Raw genomic sequence first — 15,499 nt, forward strand, 5'->3', positions numbered from 1 at the left:
GCCCTCTATACCCATGCTCCGCTCATCGGTACATATCGGGACAAATTTTTAGTTATTCTTAAATGTGTACTCCAATGAATTCTGTAAGAAAATCAGGGCAATTGCAATTATTCTGGCCGTGGTAGAAGATATAAGGTGCGAAAACCCGATTAGGGCAGCTTTTAGAACCCTCTATACCCATGCTCCGCTCATCGGTTCATATCGTACTAATTTTTTGTTATTCTTAAATGTGTACTCCAATGAATTCTGTAAGAAAAATAGGGATATTGTAATTATTCTGGCCGTGGTATAAGATATAAAGGTGCGAAAAACACGATTTGTGCATTTTTCAGGGCCCTGTATACCCATGCTCCGCTCATCGGTACGTATCGGGACTAATTTTTAGTTATTCTTAAATGTATCCTCTAATAAATTCTGAAAGAAAATAGGGCAATTGGCAATTATTCTGGCCGTGGTATAAGATATAAGGTCGAAAACACGATTTGTGCATTTTTTCAGGGCCCTGTATACCCATGCTCCGCTCATCGGTACATATCGGGACAAATTTTTAGTTATTCTTAAATGTGTACTCCAATAACTTCTGTAAGAAAATCAGGGCAATTGCAATTATTCTGGCCGTGGTAGAAATATAAGGTGCGAAAACCGATTAGGGCAGCTTTTAGAACCCTCTATACCCATGCTCCGCTCATCGGTTCATATCGGGAATTAATTTTTAGTTATTCTTAAATGTATCCTCTAATAAATTCTGAAGAAAATCAGGATATTGCAATTATTCTGGCCGTGGAGAAGATATAAGGTGCGAAAGCACGATTTTGGGAGCTTTTAGAACCCTCTATACCCATGCTCCGCTCATCGGTTCATATCCGGACTAATTTTTTTGTTATTCTTAAATGTGTACTCCAATGAATTCTGTAAGAAAATAGGGATATTGTAATTATTCTGGCCGTAGCAGAAATATAATTGCGAAACCCGATTAGAAAGCTTTCAGCGCCCTCTATACCATGTCCGCTCATCGGTACATATCGGGACTAATTTTTTAATTATTCTTAAATGTGTACTCCAATGAATTCTGAAGAAAAATAGGGCAATTGCAATTATTCTGGCCGTGGTAGAAGATATAGGTGCGAAAACCCGATTAGGGCAGCTTAGAACCCTCTATACCATGCTCCGCTCATCGGTTCATATCGAATTAATTTTTAGTTATTCTTAAATGTATCCTCTAATAAATTCTGAAAGAAAAATCAGGGATATTGCAATTATTCTGGCCGTGGTAGAAGATATAAGGTGCGAAAGCACGATTTGGGGAGCTTTTAGAACCCTCTATACCCATGCTCCGCTCATCGGTTCATATCAGGACTAATTTTTTGTTATTCTTAAATGTGTACTCCAATAAATTCTGAAAGAAAAAGAGGGATATTTAAAATTACCTGGCCGTGGCAGAAGATATAAGTGCGAAAACGGATTAGGTCAGCTTTTAGAACCCTCTATACCACATGTTCCGCTCATCGGTTCATATCGGGATTAATTTTTAGTTATTCTTAAATGTGTACTCCAATAAATTCTGAAAGAAAATCAGGGATATTGCAATTATTCTGGCCGTAGTAGAAGATATAAGGTGCGAAAACACGATTTGGGGAGCTTTTAGAACCTCTATACCCATGCTCCGCCATCGGTTAATATCGGGACTAATTTTTGCTATTCTTAAATGTGTACTCCAATGACTTCTGTAAGAAAATAGGGCAATTGCAATTATTCTGGCCGTGGTAGAAGATATAAGTGCGAAAACCCGATAGGGAGCTTTAGAACCTCTATACCATGCTCCGCTCATCGGTTCATATCGGACTAATTTTTTTGCTATTCTTAAATGTTATCCAATGAATTCTGAAAGAAAATAGGGATATTGCAATTATTGGCCGTAGAGAAGATATAAGGTGCGAAAACACGATTTGTCAGTTTTCAGGGCCTGTATACCCATGTCCGCTCATCGGTCATATCGGAAATTTTTAGTTATTCTTAATGTGTACTCAAAATTCTGTAAGAAAATCAGGCAATTGCAATTATTGGCCGTGAGAAGATATAAGGTGCGAAAACCGATTAGGGAGCTTTTAGACCCTCTATACCATGCTCCGCTCATCGGTTCATATCGGAATAATTTTTTTATTCTTAAATGTTCTCCAATGAATTCTGAAAGAAAATCAGGGATATTGCATTATTTGGCCGGTAGAAGATATAAGGTCGAAAGCACGATTGGGGTAGCTTTTAGAACCTCTATACCCATGTTCCGCTCATCGGTTCATATCGGGACTAATTTTTGTTATTTTTAAATGTGACTCCAATGAATTCTGTAAGAAAATAGGGATATTGTAATTATTCTGGCCGTGCAGAAGATATAAATTGCGAAAACCCGATTAGAAAGCTTTCAGGCCCTCTATACCCATGTTCCGCTATCGGTACATATCGGGACAAATTTTAGTTATTCTTAAATGTGTACTCCAATAAATTCTGAAAGAAAATCAGGATATTGCAATTATTTGGCCGTGAGAAGATATAAGGTGCGAAAACACGATTTGGGAGCTTTAGAACCTCTTATACCCATGGCTCCGCTCATCGGTTCATATCGGGACTAATTTTTTGTATTCTTAATGTGTCTCCAATGAATTCTGAAAGAAAATCAGGATATTGCAATTATTTGGCCGTAGCAGAAGATATAAGGTGCGAAAACCCGATTAGCAGCTTTTAGACCTCTATACCCATGCTCCGCTCATCGGTTCATATCGGAATTAATTTTTAGTTATTCTTAAATGTATCCTCTAATAATTCTGAAAGAAAATCAGGGATATTGCAATTATTCTGGCCGTGGTAGAAGATATAAGGTGCGAAAAGCACGATTTGGGGAGCTTTAGAACCCTCTATACCCATGCTCCGCTCATCGGTCATATCGGGACAAATTTTTAGTTATTCTTAAATGTATCCTCAATAATTCTGTAAGAAAATCAGGGCAATTGCAATTATTTCTGGCCGTTGTAGAAGATATAAGGTGCGAAAGCACGATTTGGGGAGCTTTTAGACCCTCTATACCCATGCTCCGCTCATCGGTTCATATCGGACTAATTTTTTGTTATTCTTAAATGTTCCTCCAATAATTCTGAAAGAAATCAGGGGAATTGCAATTATTCTGGCCGTTGTAGAAGATATAAGGTGCGAAAGCACGATTTGGGGAGCTTTTAGAACCTTATACCCATGCTCCGCTCATCGGTTCATATCGGGACTAATTTTTGTTATTCTTAAATGTGTACTCCAATGACTTCTGTAAGAAAATAGGGATATTGTAATTATTCTGGCCGTAGCAGAAGATATAAGGTGCGAAACACGATTGGGAGCTTTTAGAACCCTCTATACCCATGCTCCGCTCATCGGTTCATATCGGGACAATTTTTGTTATTCTTAAATGTATCCTCAATAATTCTGAAAGAAAAATCAGGGAATTGCAATTATTCTGGCCGTGGTAGAAGATATAAGGTGCGAAACCCGATTAGGGAGCTTTAGAACCCTCTATACCCATGCTCCGCTCATCGGTTCATATCGGGACTAATTTTTGTTATTCTTAAATGTATCCCAATAAATTCTGAAGAAAATCAGGGAATTGCAATTATTCTGGCCGTGGTAGAAGATATAAGGTGCGAAAACCCGATTAGGGCAGCTTTTAGACCCTCTATACCCATGCTCCGCTCATCGGTCATATCGGGACTAATTTTTTGTTATTCTTAAATGTGTACTCCAATGAATTCTGAAAGAAAATAGGGATATTGCAATTATTCTGGCCGTGGTAGAAGATATAAGGTGCGAAAACACGATTTGGCATTTTTAGGCCCTGTATACCCATGCTCCGCTCATCGGTCATATCGGACAAATTTTTGTTATTCTTAAATGTGTACTCCAATGACTTCTGTAAGAAAATCAGGGCAATTGCAATTATTCTGGCCGTGGTAGAAGATATAAGGTGCGAAACCCGATTAGGGCAGCTTTTAGAACCCTCTATACCCATGCTCCGCTCATCGGTTCATATCGGACTAATTTTTGTTATTCTTAAATGTTACTCCAATGAATTCTGAAAGAAAATAGGGATATTGTAATTATTCTGGCCGTGGTATAAGATATAAGGTGCGAAAACACGATTTGGGCATTTTAGCCTCTATACCCATGCTCCGCTCATGGTCATATCGGGACTAATTTTTTGTTATTCTTAATGTATCTCAATGAATTCTGAAAGAAAATAGGGAATTGAATTATTCTGGCCGTGTAAAGATATAAATTGCGAAACCCGATTAGAAGCTTTCAGCGCCTCTATACCCATGTTCCGCTCATCGGTACATATCGGGACTAATTTTTAATTATTCTTAAATGTATCTCCAATGAATTCTGAAAGAAAAATAGGGCAATTGCAATTATTCTGGCCGTGGTATAAGATATAAGTGCGAAAACACGATTTGTGCATTTTCAGGCCCTGTATACCCATGCTCCGCTCATCGGTACATATCGGGACAAATTTTAGTTATTCTTAAATGTGTACTCCAATGATTCTGTAAGAAAATCAGGGCAATTGCAATTATTCTGGCCGTGGTAGAAGATATAAGGTGCGAAAACCCGATTAGGGCAGCTTTTAGAACCCTCTATACCCATGCTCCGCTCATCGGTTCATATCGGAATTAATTTTTAGTTATTCTTAAATGTATCCTCTAATAAATTCTGAAAGAAAATCAGGGATATTGCAATTATTCTGGCCGTGGTAGAAGATATAAGGTGCGAAAGCACGATTTGGGGAGCTTTTAGAACCTCTATACCCATGCTCCGCTCATCGGTTCATATCGGGACTAATTTTTTGTTATTCTTAAATGTGTACTCCAATGAATTCTGTAAGAAAAATAGGGATATTGTAATTATTCTGGCCGTAGCAGAAGATATAAATTGCGAAAACCCGATTAGAAAGCTTTCAGCGCCCTCTATACCCATGTTCCGCTCATCGGTACATATCGGGACTAATTTTTAATTATTCTTAAATGTGTACTCCAATGAATTCTGAAAGAAAAATAGGGCAATTGCAATTATTCTGGCCGTGGTATAAGATATAAGGTGCGAAAACACGATTTGTGCATTTTTCAGGGCCCTGTATACCCATGCTCCGCTCATCGGTACATATCGGGACAAATTTTTAGTTATTCTTAAATGTGTACTCCAATGACTTCTGTAAGAAAATCAGGGCAATTGCAATTATTCTGGCCGTGGTAGAAGATATAAGGTGCGAAAACCCGATTAGGGCAGCTTTTAGAACCCTCTATACCATGCTCCGCTCATCGGTTCATATCGGAATTAATTTTTAGTTATTCTTAAATGTATCCTCTAATAAATTCTGAAAGAAAATCAGGGATATTGCAATTATTCTGGCCGTGGTAGAAGATATAAGGTGCGAAAGCACGATTTGGGGAGCTTTTAGAACCCTCTATACCCATGCTCCGCTCATCGGTTCATATCGGACTAATTTTTTGTTATTCTTAAATGTGTACTCCAATGAATTCTGTAAGAAAATAGGGATATTGTAATTATTCTGGCCGTAGCAGAAGATATAATTGCGAAAACCCGATTAGAAGCTTTCAGCGCCTCTATACCCATGTTCCGCTCATCGGTACATATCGGGACTAATTTTTAATTATTCTTAAATGTTACTCCAATGAATTCTGAAAGAAAATAGGGCAATTGCAATTATTCTGGCCGTGGTATAAGATATAAGGTGCGAAAACACGATTGGGCATTTTAGACCCTCTATACCCATGCTCCGCTCATCGGTTCATATCGGGACAATTTTTAGTTATTCTTAAATGTACTCCAATGAATTCTGTAAGAAAATCAGGGATATTGCAATTATTCTGGCCGTGGTAGAAGATATAAGTGCGAAACACGATTGGGAGCTTTTAGAACCCTCTATACCATGCTCCGCTCATCGGTTCATATCGGACTAATTTTTGTTATTCTTAATGTGTACTCCAATAATTCTGAAGAAAATAGGGAATTGCAATTATTCTGGCCGTGGTAGAAGATATAAGGTGCGAAACACGATTTGGGCACTTTTAGAACCCTCTATACCCATGCTCCGCTCATCGGTTCATATCGGACTAATTTTTTGTTATTCTTAAATGTGTACTCCAATGAATTCTGTAAGAAAATAGGGATATTGCAATTATTCTGGCCGTGGTAGAAGATATAAGTGCGAAAACCCGATTAGGAAGCTTTCAGCCCTCTATACCCATGTCCGCTCATCGGTCATATCGGGACTAATTTTTTTATTCTTAAATGTGTACTCCAATGAATTCTGAAAGAAAAATAGGGCAATTGCAATTATTCTGGCCGTGGTATAAGATATAAGGTGCGAAAACACGATTTGTGCATTTTCAGGCCCTGTATACCCATGCTCCGCTCATCGGTACATATCGGACAAATTTTTAGTTATTCTTAAATGGTACTCCAATAATTCTGAAGAAAATCAGGGCAATTGCAATTATTCTGGCCGTGGTAGAAGATATAAGGTGCGAAAACCCGATTAGGGAGCTTTTAGAACCCTCTATACCCATGCTCCGCTCATCGGTTCATATCGGACTAATTTTTTGTTATTCTTAAATGTGTACTCCAATGAATTCTGTAAGAAAATAGGGATATTGTAATTATTCTGGCCGTAGCAGAAGATATAATTGCGAAAACCCGATTAGAAGCTTTCAGGCCCTCTATACCCATGTTCCGCTCATCGGTACATATCGGGACTAATTTTTATTATTCTTAAATGTGTACTCCAATGAATTCTGAAAGAAAAATAGGGCAATTGCAATTATTCTGGCCGTGGTATAAGATATAAGGTGCGAAAACACGATTTGTGCATTTTTCAGGGCCCTGTATACCCATGCTCCGCTCATCGGTACATATCGGGACAAATTTTTAGTTATTCTTAAATGTGTACTCCAATGACTTCTGTAAGAAAATCAGGGCAATTGCAATTATTCTGGCCGTGGTAGAAGATATAAGGTGCGAAAACCCGATTAGGGCAGCTTTTAGAACCCTCTATACCCATGCTCCGCTCATCGGTTCATATCGGAATTAATTTTTAGTTATTCTTAAATGTATCCTCTAATAAATTCTGAAAGAAAATCAGGGATATTGCAATTATTCTGGCCGTGGTAGAAGATATAAGGTGCGAAAGCACGATTTGGGGAGCTTTTAGAACCCTCTATACCCATGCTCCGCTCATCGGTTCATATCGGGACTAATTTTTTGTTATTCTTAAATGTGTACTCCAATGAATTCTGTAAGAAAAATAGGGATATTGTAATTATTCTGGCCGTAGCAGAAGATATAAATTGCGAAAACCCGATTAGAAAGCTTTCAGCGCCCTCTATACCCATGTTCCGCTCATCGGTACATATCGGGACTAATTTTTAATTATTCTTAAATGTGTACTCCAATGAATTCTGAAAGAAAAATAGGGCAATTGCAATTATTCTGGCCGTGGTATAAGATATAAGGTGCGAAAACACGATTTGTGCATTTTTCAGGGCCCTGTATACCCATGCTCCGCTCATCGGTACATATCGGGACAAATTTTTAGTTATTCTTAAATGTGTACTCCAATGACTTCTGTAAGAAAATCAGGGCAATTGCAATTATTCTGGCCGTGGTAGAAGATATAAGGTGCGAAAACCCGATTAGGGCAGCTTTTAGAACCCTCTATACCCATGCTCCGCTCATCGGTTCATATCGGAATTAATTTTTAGTTATTCTTAAATGTATCCTCTAATAAATTCTGAAAGAAAATCAGGGATATTGCAATTATTCTGGCCGTGGTAGAAGATATAAGGTGCGAAAGCACGATTTGGGGAGCTTTTAGAACCCTCTATACCCATGCTCCGCTCATCGGTTCATATCGGACTAATTTTTTGTTATTCTTAAATGTGTACTCCAATGAATTCTGTAAGAAAAATAGGGATATTGTAATTATTCTGGCCGTAGCAGAAGATATAATTGCGAAAACCCGATTAGAAAGCTTTCAGCGCCCTCTATACCCATGTTCCGCTCATCGGTACATATCGGGACTAATTTTTAATTATTCTTAAATGTGTACTCCAATGAATTCTGAAAGAAAATAGGGCAATTGCAATTATTCTGGCCGTGGTATAAGATATAAGGTGCGAAAGCCCGATTTGGGGAGCTTTTAGAACCCTCTATACCCATGCTCCGCTCATCGGTTCATATCGGAATAATTTTTAGTTATTCTTAAATGTATCCTCTAATAATTCTGAAAGAAAATCAGGGATATTGCAATTATTCTGGCCGTGGTAGAAGATATAAGGTGCGAAAGCACGATTTGGGGAGCTTTTAGAACCCTCTATACCCATGCTCCGCTCATCGGTTCATATCGGACTAATTTTTGTTATTCTTAAATGTGTACTCCAATAAATTCTGTAAGAAAATAGGGATATTGCAATTATTCTGGCCGTGGTAGAAGATATAAGGTGCGAAAGCACGATTTGGGAGCTTTAGAACCCTCTATACCCATGCTCCGCTCATCGGTTCATATCGGACTAATTTTTTGTTATTCTTAAATGTGTACTCCAATGAATTCTGTAAGAAAAATAGGGATATTGTAATTATTCTGGCCGTAGCAGAAGATATAATTGCGAAAACCCGATTAGAAGCTTTCAGGCCCTCTATACCCATGTTCCGCTCATCGGTACATATCGGGACTAATTTTTAATTATTCTTAAATGTGTACTCCAATGAATTCTGAAAGAAAATAGGGCAATTGCAATTATTCTGGCCGTGGTAAAGATATAAGGTGCGAAACACGATTTGGCATTTTAGACCCTGTATACCCATGCTCCGCTCATCGGTACATATCGGGACAAATTTTTAGTTATTCTTAAATGTGTACTCCAATAATTCTGTAAGAAAATCAGGGAATTGCAATTATTCTGGCCGTGGTAGAAGATATAAGGTGCGAAAACCCGATTAGGGCAGCTTTTAGAACCCTCTATACCCATGCTCCGCTCATCGGTTCATATCGGACTAATTTTTTGTTATTCTTAAATGTGTACTCCAATGAATTCTGAAAGAAAATAGGGATATTGTAATTATTCTGGCCGTGGTAGAAGATATAAGTGCGAAAACCCGATTGAGCTTTCAGGCCCTCTATACCCATGCTCCGCTCATCGGTACATATCGGGACTAATTTTTATTATTCTTAAATGTGTACTCCAATGAATTCTGAAAGAAAATAGGGCAATTGCAATTATTCTGGCCGTGGTAGAAGATATAAGGTGCGAAAACCGATTTGGGCATTTTAGACCCTCTATACCATGCTCCGCTCATCGGTCATATCGGAATAATTTTTAGTTATTCTTAAATGTACTCCAATAATTCTGAAAGAAAATCAGGGATATTGCAATTATTCTGGCCGTGGTAGAAGATATAAGGTGCGAAAGCACGATTTGGGAGCTTTTAGAACCCTCTATACCCATGCTCCGCTCATCGGTTCATATCGGACTAATTTTTGTTATTCTTAAATGTGTACTCCAATGAATTCTGTAAGAAAATAGGGATATTGTAATTATTCTGGCCGTAGCAGAAGATATAAATTGCGAAAACCCGATTAGAAAGCTTTCAGAGCCCTCTATACCATGTTCCGCTCATCGGTACATATCGGGACAATTTTTAATTATTCTTAAATGTTACTCCAATAAATTCGGAAAGAAAAACAGGGATATTGCAATTATTCTGGCCGTTGTAGAAGATATAAGGTGCGAAAGCACGATTTGGGGAGCTTTTAGAACCTTCTATACCCATGCTCCGCTCATCGGTTCATATCGGGACTAATTTTTTGTTATTCTTAAATGTGTACTCCAATGAATTCTGTAAGAAAATAGGGATATTTAATTATTCTGGCCGTAGCAGAAGATATAAATTGCGAAAACCCGATTAGAAGCTTTCAGGCCATCTATACCCATGTTCCGCTCATCGGTACATATCGGGACTAATTTTTATTATTCTTAAATGTGTACTCCAATGAATTCTGAAAGAAAAATAGGGCAATTGCAATTATTCTGGCCGTGGTATAAGATATAAGGTGCGAAAACACGATTTGTGCATTTTTCAGGGCCCTGTATACCCATGCTCCGCTCATCGGTACATATCGGGACAAATTTTTAGTTATTCTTAAATGTGTACTCCAATGACTTCTGTAAGAAAATCAGGGCAATTGCAATTATTCTGGCCGTGGTAGAAGATATAAGGTGCGAAAACCCGATTAGGGCAGCTTTTAGAACCCTCTATACCATGCTCCGCTCATCGGTTCATATCGGAATTAATTTTTAGTTATTCTTAAATGTATCCTCTAATAATTCTGAAAGAAAATCAGGGATATTGCAATTATTCTGGCCGTGGTAGAAGATATAAGGTGCGAAAGCACGATTTGGGGAGCTTTTAGAACCCTCTATACCCATGCTCCGCTCATCGGTTCATATCGGACTAATTTTTTGTTATTCTTAAATGTGTACTCCAATGATTCTGTAAGAAAATAGGGATATTGTAATTATTCTGGCCGTAGCAGAAGATATAATGCGAAAACCCGATTAGAAGCTTTCAGAGCCCTCTATACCCATGTTCCGCTCATCGGTACATATCGGGACAAATTTTTATTATTCTTAAATGTATCTCCAATAAATTCTGGAAAGAAAACAGGGATATTGCAATTATTCTGGCCGTGGTAGAAGATATAAGGTGCGAAAGCACGATTTGGGGAGCTTTTAGAACCTCTATACCCATGCTCCGCTCATCGGTTCATATCGGGACTAATTTTTTGTTATTCTTAAATGTGTACTCCAATGAATTCTGTAAGAAAATAGGGATATTGTAATTATTCTGGCCGTAGCAGAAGATATAATTGCGAAAACCCGATTAGAAAGCTTTCAGCGCCTCTATACCCATGTTCCGCTCATCGGTACATATCGGGACTAATTTTTAATTATTCTTAAATGTGTACTCCAATGAATTCTGAAAGAAAATAGGGCAATTGCAATTATTCTGGCCGTGGTATAAGATATAAGGTGCGAAAACACGATTTGTGCATTTTCAGGGCCCTGTATACCCATGCTCCGCTCATCGGTACATATCGGGACAAATTTTTAGTTATTCTTAAATGTGTACTCCAATAATTCTGTAAGAAAATCAGGGAATTGCAATTATTCTGGCCGTGGTAGAAGATATAAGGTGCGAAAACCGATTGGGAGCTTTTAGAACCCTCTATACCCATGCTCCGCTCATCGGTTCATATCGGACTAATTTTTTGTTATTCTTAAATGTGTCTCCAATAATTCTGTAAGAAAATAGGGAATTGCAATTATTCTGGCCGTGGTAGAAGATATAAGGTGCGAAAACCCGATTAGGGAGCTTTAGAACCCTCTATACCCATGCTCCGCTCATCGGTTCATATCGGAAATTTTTAGTTATTCTTAAATGTTACTCAATAATTCTGAAAGAAAAATAGGGAATTGCAATTATTCTGGCCGTGGTAGAAGATATAAGGTGCGAAACACGATTTGGGAGCTTTTAGACCCTCTATACCCATGCTCCGCTCATCGGTTCATATCGGACTAATTTTTTGTTATTCTTAAATGTGTACTCCAATGAATTCTGTAAGAAAATAGGGATATTGTAATTATTCTGGCCGTAGAGAAGATATAATTGCGAAAACCCGATTAGAAAGCTTTCAGGCCCTCTATACCCATGTTCCGCTCATCGGTACATATCGGGACTAATTTTTAATTATTCTTAAATGTGTACTCCAATGAATTCTGAAAGAAAATAGGGCAATTGCAATTATTCTGGCCGTGGTATAAGATATAAGGTGCGAAAACCCGATTGGGCAGCTTTTAGACCCTCTATACCCATGCTCCGCTCATCGGTCATATCGGAATAATTTTTAGTTATTCTTAAATGTACTCCAATAATTCTGAAGAAAATCAGGGAATTGCAATTATTCTGGCCGTGGTAGAAGATATAAGGTGCGAAAGCACGATTTGGGAGCTTTTAGAACCCTCTATACCCATGCTCCGCTCATCGGTTCATATCGGGACTAATTTTTTGTTATTCTTAAATGTGTACTCCAATGAATTCTGTAAGAAAAATAGGGAATTGCAATTATTCTGGCCGTGGTAGAAGATATAAGGTGCGAAAACCGATTGGGAGCTTTTAGAACCCTCTATACCCATGCTCCGCTCATCGGTCATATCGGACTAATTTTTAGTTATTCTTAAATGTGTACTCCAATGAATTCTGAAAGAAAATCAGGGAATTGCAATTATTCTGGCCGTGGTAGAAGATATAAGGTGCGAAAACCCGATTAGGAGCTTTTAGACCCTCTATACCCATGCTCCGCTCATCGGTTCATATCGGGACTAATTTTTGTTATTCTTAAATGTGTACTCCAATGAATTCTGAAGAAAATAGGGAATTGCAATTATTCTGGCCGTGGTAGAAGATATAATTGCGAAAACCCGATTTGAGCTTTTCAGGCCCTCTATACCCATGCTCCGCTCATCGGTACATATCGGACTAATTTTTAGTTATTCTTAAATGTGTACTCCAATGAATTCTGAAAGAAAATAGGGATATTGCAATTATTCTGGCCGTGGTAGAAGATATAAGGTGCGAAACACGATTTGGGCATTTTCAGGCCCTCTATACCCATGCTCCGCTCATCGGTACATATCGGGACAATTTTTAGTTATTCTTAATGTGTACTCCAATGACTTCTGTAAGAAAATCAGGGCAATTGCAATTATTCTGGCCGTGGTAGAAGATATAAGGTGCGAAAACCCGATTAGGGCAGCTTTTAGAACCCTCTATACCCATGCTCCGCTCATCGGTTCATATCGGAATTAATTTTTAGTTATTCTTAAATGTATCCTCTAATAAATTCTGAAAGAAAATCAGGGATATTGCAATTATTCTGGCCGTGGTAGAAGATATAAGGTGCGAAAGCACGATTTGGGGAGCTTTTAGAACCCTCTATACCCATGCTCCGCTCATCGGTTCATATCGGGACTAATTTTTTGTTATTCTTAAATGTGTACTCCAATGAATTCTGTAAGAAAAATAGGGATATTGTAATTATTCTGGCCGTAGCAGAAGATATAAATTGCGAAAACCCGATTAGAAAGCTTTCAGGCCCTCTATACCCATGTTCCGCTCATCGGTACATATCGGGACTAATTTTTAATTATTCTTAAATGTGTACTCCAATGAATTCTGAAAGAAAAATAGGGCAATTGCAATTATTCTGGCCGTGGTATAAGATATAAGGTGCGAAAACACGATTTGGCATTTTTCAGGCCCTGTATACCCATGCTCCGCTCATCGGTACATATCGGGACAAATTTTTAGTTATTCTTAAATGTGTACTCCAATGACTTCTGTAAGAAAATCAGGGCAATTGCAATTATTCTGGCCGTGGTAGAAGATATAAGGTGCGAAAACCCGATTAGGGCAGCTTTAGAACCCTCTATACCATGCTCCGCTCATCGGTTCATATCGGAATTAATTTTAGTTATTCTTAAATGTATCTCTAATAAATTCTGAAAGAAAATCAGGAATTGCAATTATTCTGGCCGTGGTAGAGATATAAGGTGCGAAAGCACGATTTGGGAGCTTTTAGAACCCTCTATACCCATGCTCCGCTCATCGGTCATATCGGGACTAATTTTTGTTATTCTTAAATGTGTACTCCAATGAATTCTGTAAGAAAATAGGGATATTGCAATTATTCTGGCCGTGGTAGAAGATATAAGTGCGAAAACCCGATTAGGAGCTTTTAGCCCTCTATACCCATGCTCCGCTCATCGGTCATATCGGGACTAATTTTTATTATTCTTAAATGTGTACTCCAATAATTCTGAAAGAAAATAGGGATATTGCAATTATTCTGGCCGTGGTAAAGATATAAGGTGCGAAACACGATTGAGCTTTTAGACCCTCTATACCCATGCTCCGCTCATCGGTCATATCGGGACTAATTTTTAGTTATCTTAAATGTGTACTCCAATGATTCTGTAAGAAATAGGGCAATTGCAATTATTCTGGCCGTGGTAGAAGATATAAGGTGCGAAAACCCGATTAGGGCAGCTTTTAGAACCCTCTATACCCATGCTCCGCTCATCGGTCATATCGGACTAATTTTTGTTATTCTTAAATGTACCCAATAATTCTGAAGAAAATAGGGATATTGCAATTATTCTGGCCGTGGTAGAAGATATAAGGTGCGAAAACACGATTTGGGGAGCTTTAGAACCCTCTATACCCATGCTCCGCTCATCGGTTCATATCGGGACTAATTTTTTGTTATTCTTAAATGTGTACTCCAATGAATTCTGTAAGAAAAATAGGGATATTGTAATTATTCTGGCCGTAGCAGAAGATATAAATTGCGAAAACCCGATTAGAAAGCTTTCAGCGCCCTCTATACCCATGTTCCGCTCATCGGTACATATCGGGACTAATTTTTAATTATTCTTAAATGTTACTCCAATGAATTCTGAAAGAAAAATAGGGCAATTGCAATTATTCTGGCCGTGGTATAAGATATAAGGTGCGAAAACACGATTTGTGCATTTTCAGGCCCTGTATACCCATGCTCCGCTCATCGGTACATATCGGGACAAATTTTTAGTTATTCTTAAATGTGTACTCCAATGACTTCTGTAAGAAAATCAGGGATATTGCAATTATTCTGGCCGTGGTAGAAGATATAAGGTGCGAAAACCCGATTTGGGAGCTTTTAGAACCCTCTATACCCATGCTCCGCTCATCGGTTCATATCGGACTAATTTTTAGTTATTCTTAAATGTATCTCCAATGAATTCTGTAAGAAAATAGGGAATTGCAATTATTCTGGCCGTGGTAGAAGATATAAGGTGCGAAACCGATTTGGAGCTTTTAGAACCCTCTATACCCATGCTCCGCTCATCGGTCATATCGGACTAATTTTTTGTTATTCTTAAATGTGTACTCCAATGAATTCTGTAAGAAAATAGGGAATTGCAATTATTCTGGCCGTGGTAGAAGATATAATTGCGAAAACCCGATTAGAGCTTTTAGACCTCTATACCCATGCTCCGCTCATCGGTACATATCGGACAATTTTTAGTTATTCTTAAATGTTATCCAATAAATTCTGAAAGAAAATCAGGGATATTGCAATTATTCTGGCCGTGGTAGAAGATATAAGGTGCGAAAGCACGATTTGGGAGCTTTTAGAACCCTATACCCATGCTCCGCTCATCGGTTCATATCGGGACTAATTTTTGTTATTCTTAAATGTATCCAATGATTCTGAAAAAATAGGATTTAATTTTCTGGCCTGGTAAAATAATTGCGAAAACCATTGGCTTTTAGCCTTATACCATGT

The sequence above is a fragment of the Nasonia vitripennis genome (genome assembly GCF_009193385.2).
Source record: "Nasonia vitripennis strain AsymCx chromosome 3 unlocalized genomic scaffold, Nvit_psr_1.1 chr3_random0005, whole genome shotgun sequence".
In the NCBI taxonomy this organism is placed as follows: Eukaryota; Metazoa; Arthropoda; class Insecta; order Hymenoptera; family Pteromalidae; genus Nasonia; species Nasonia vitripennis.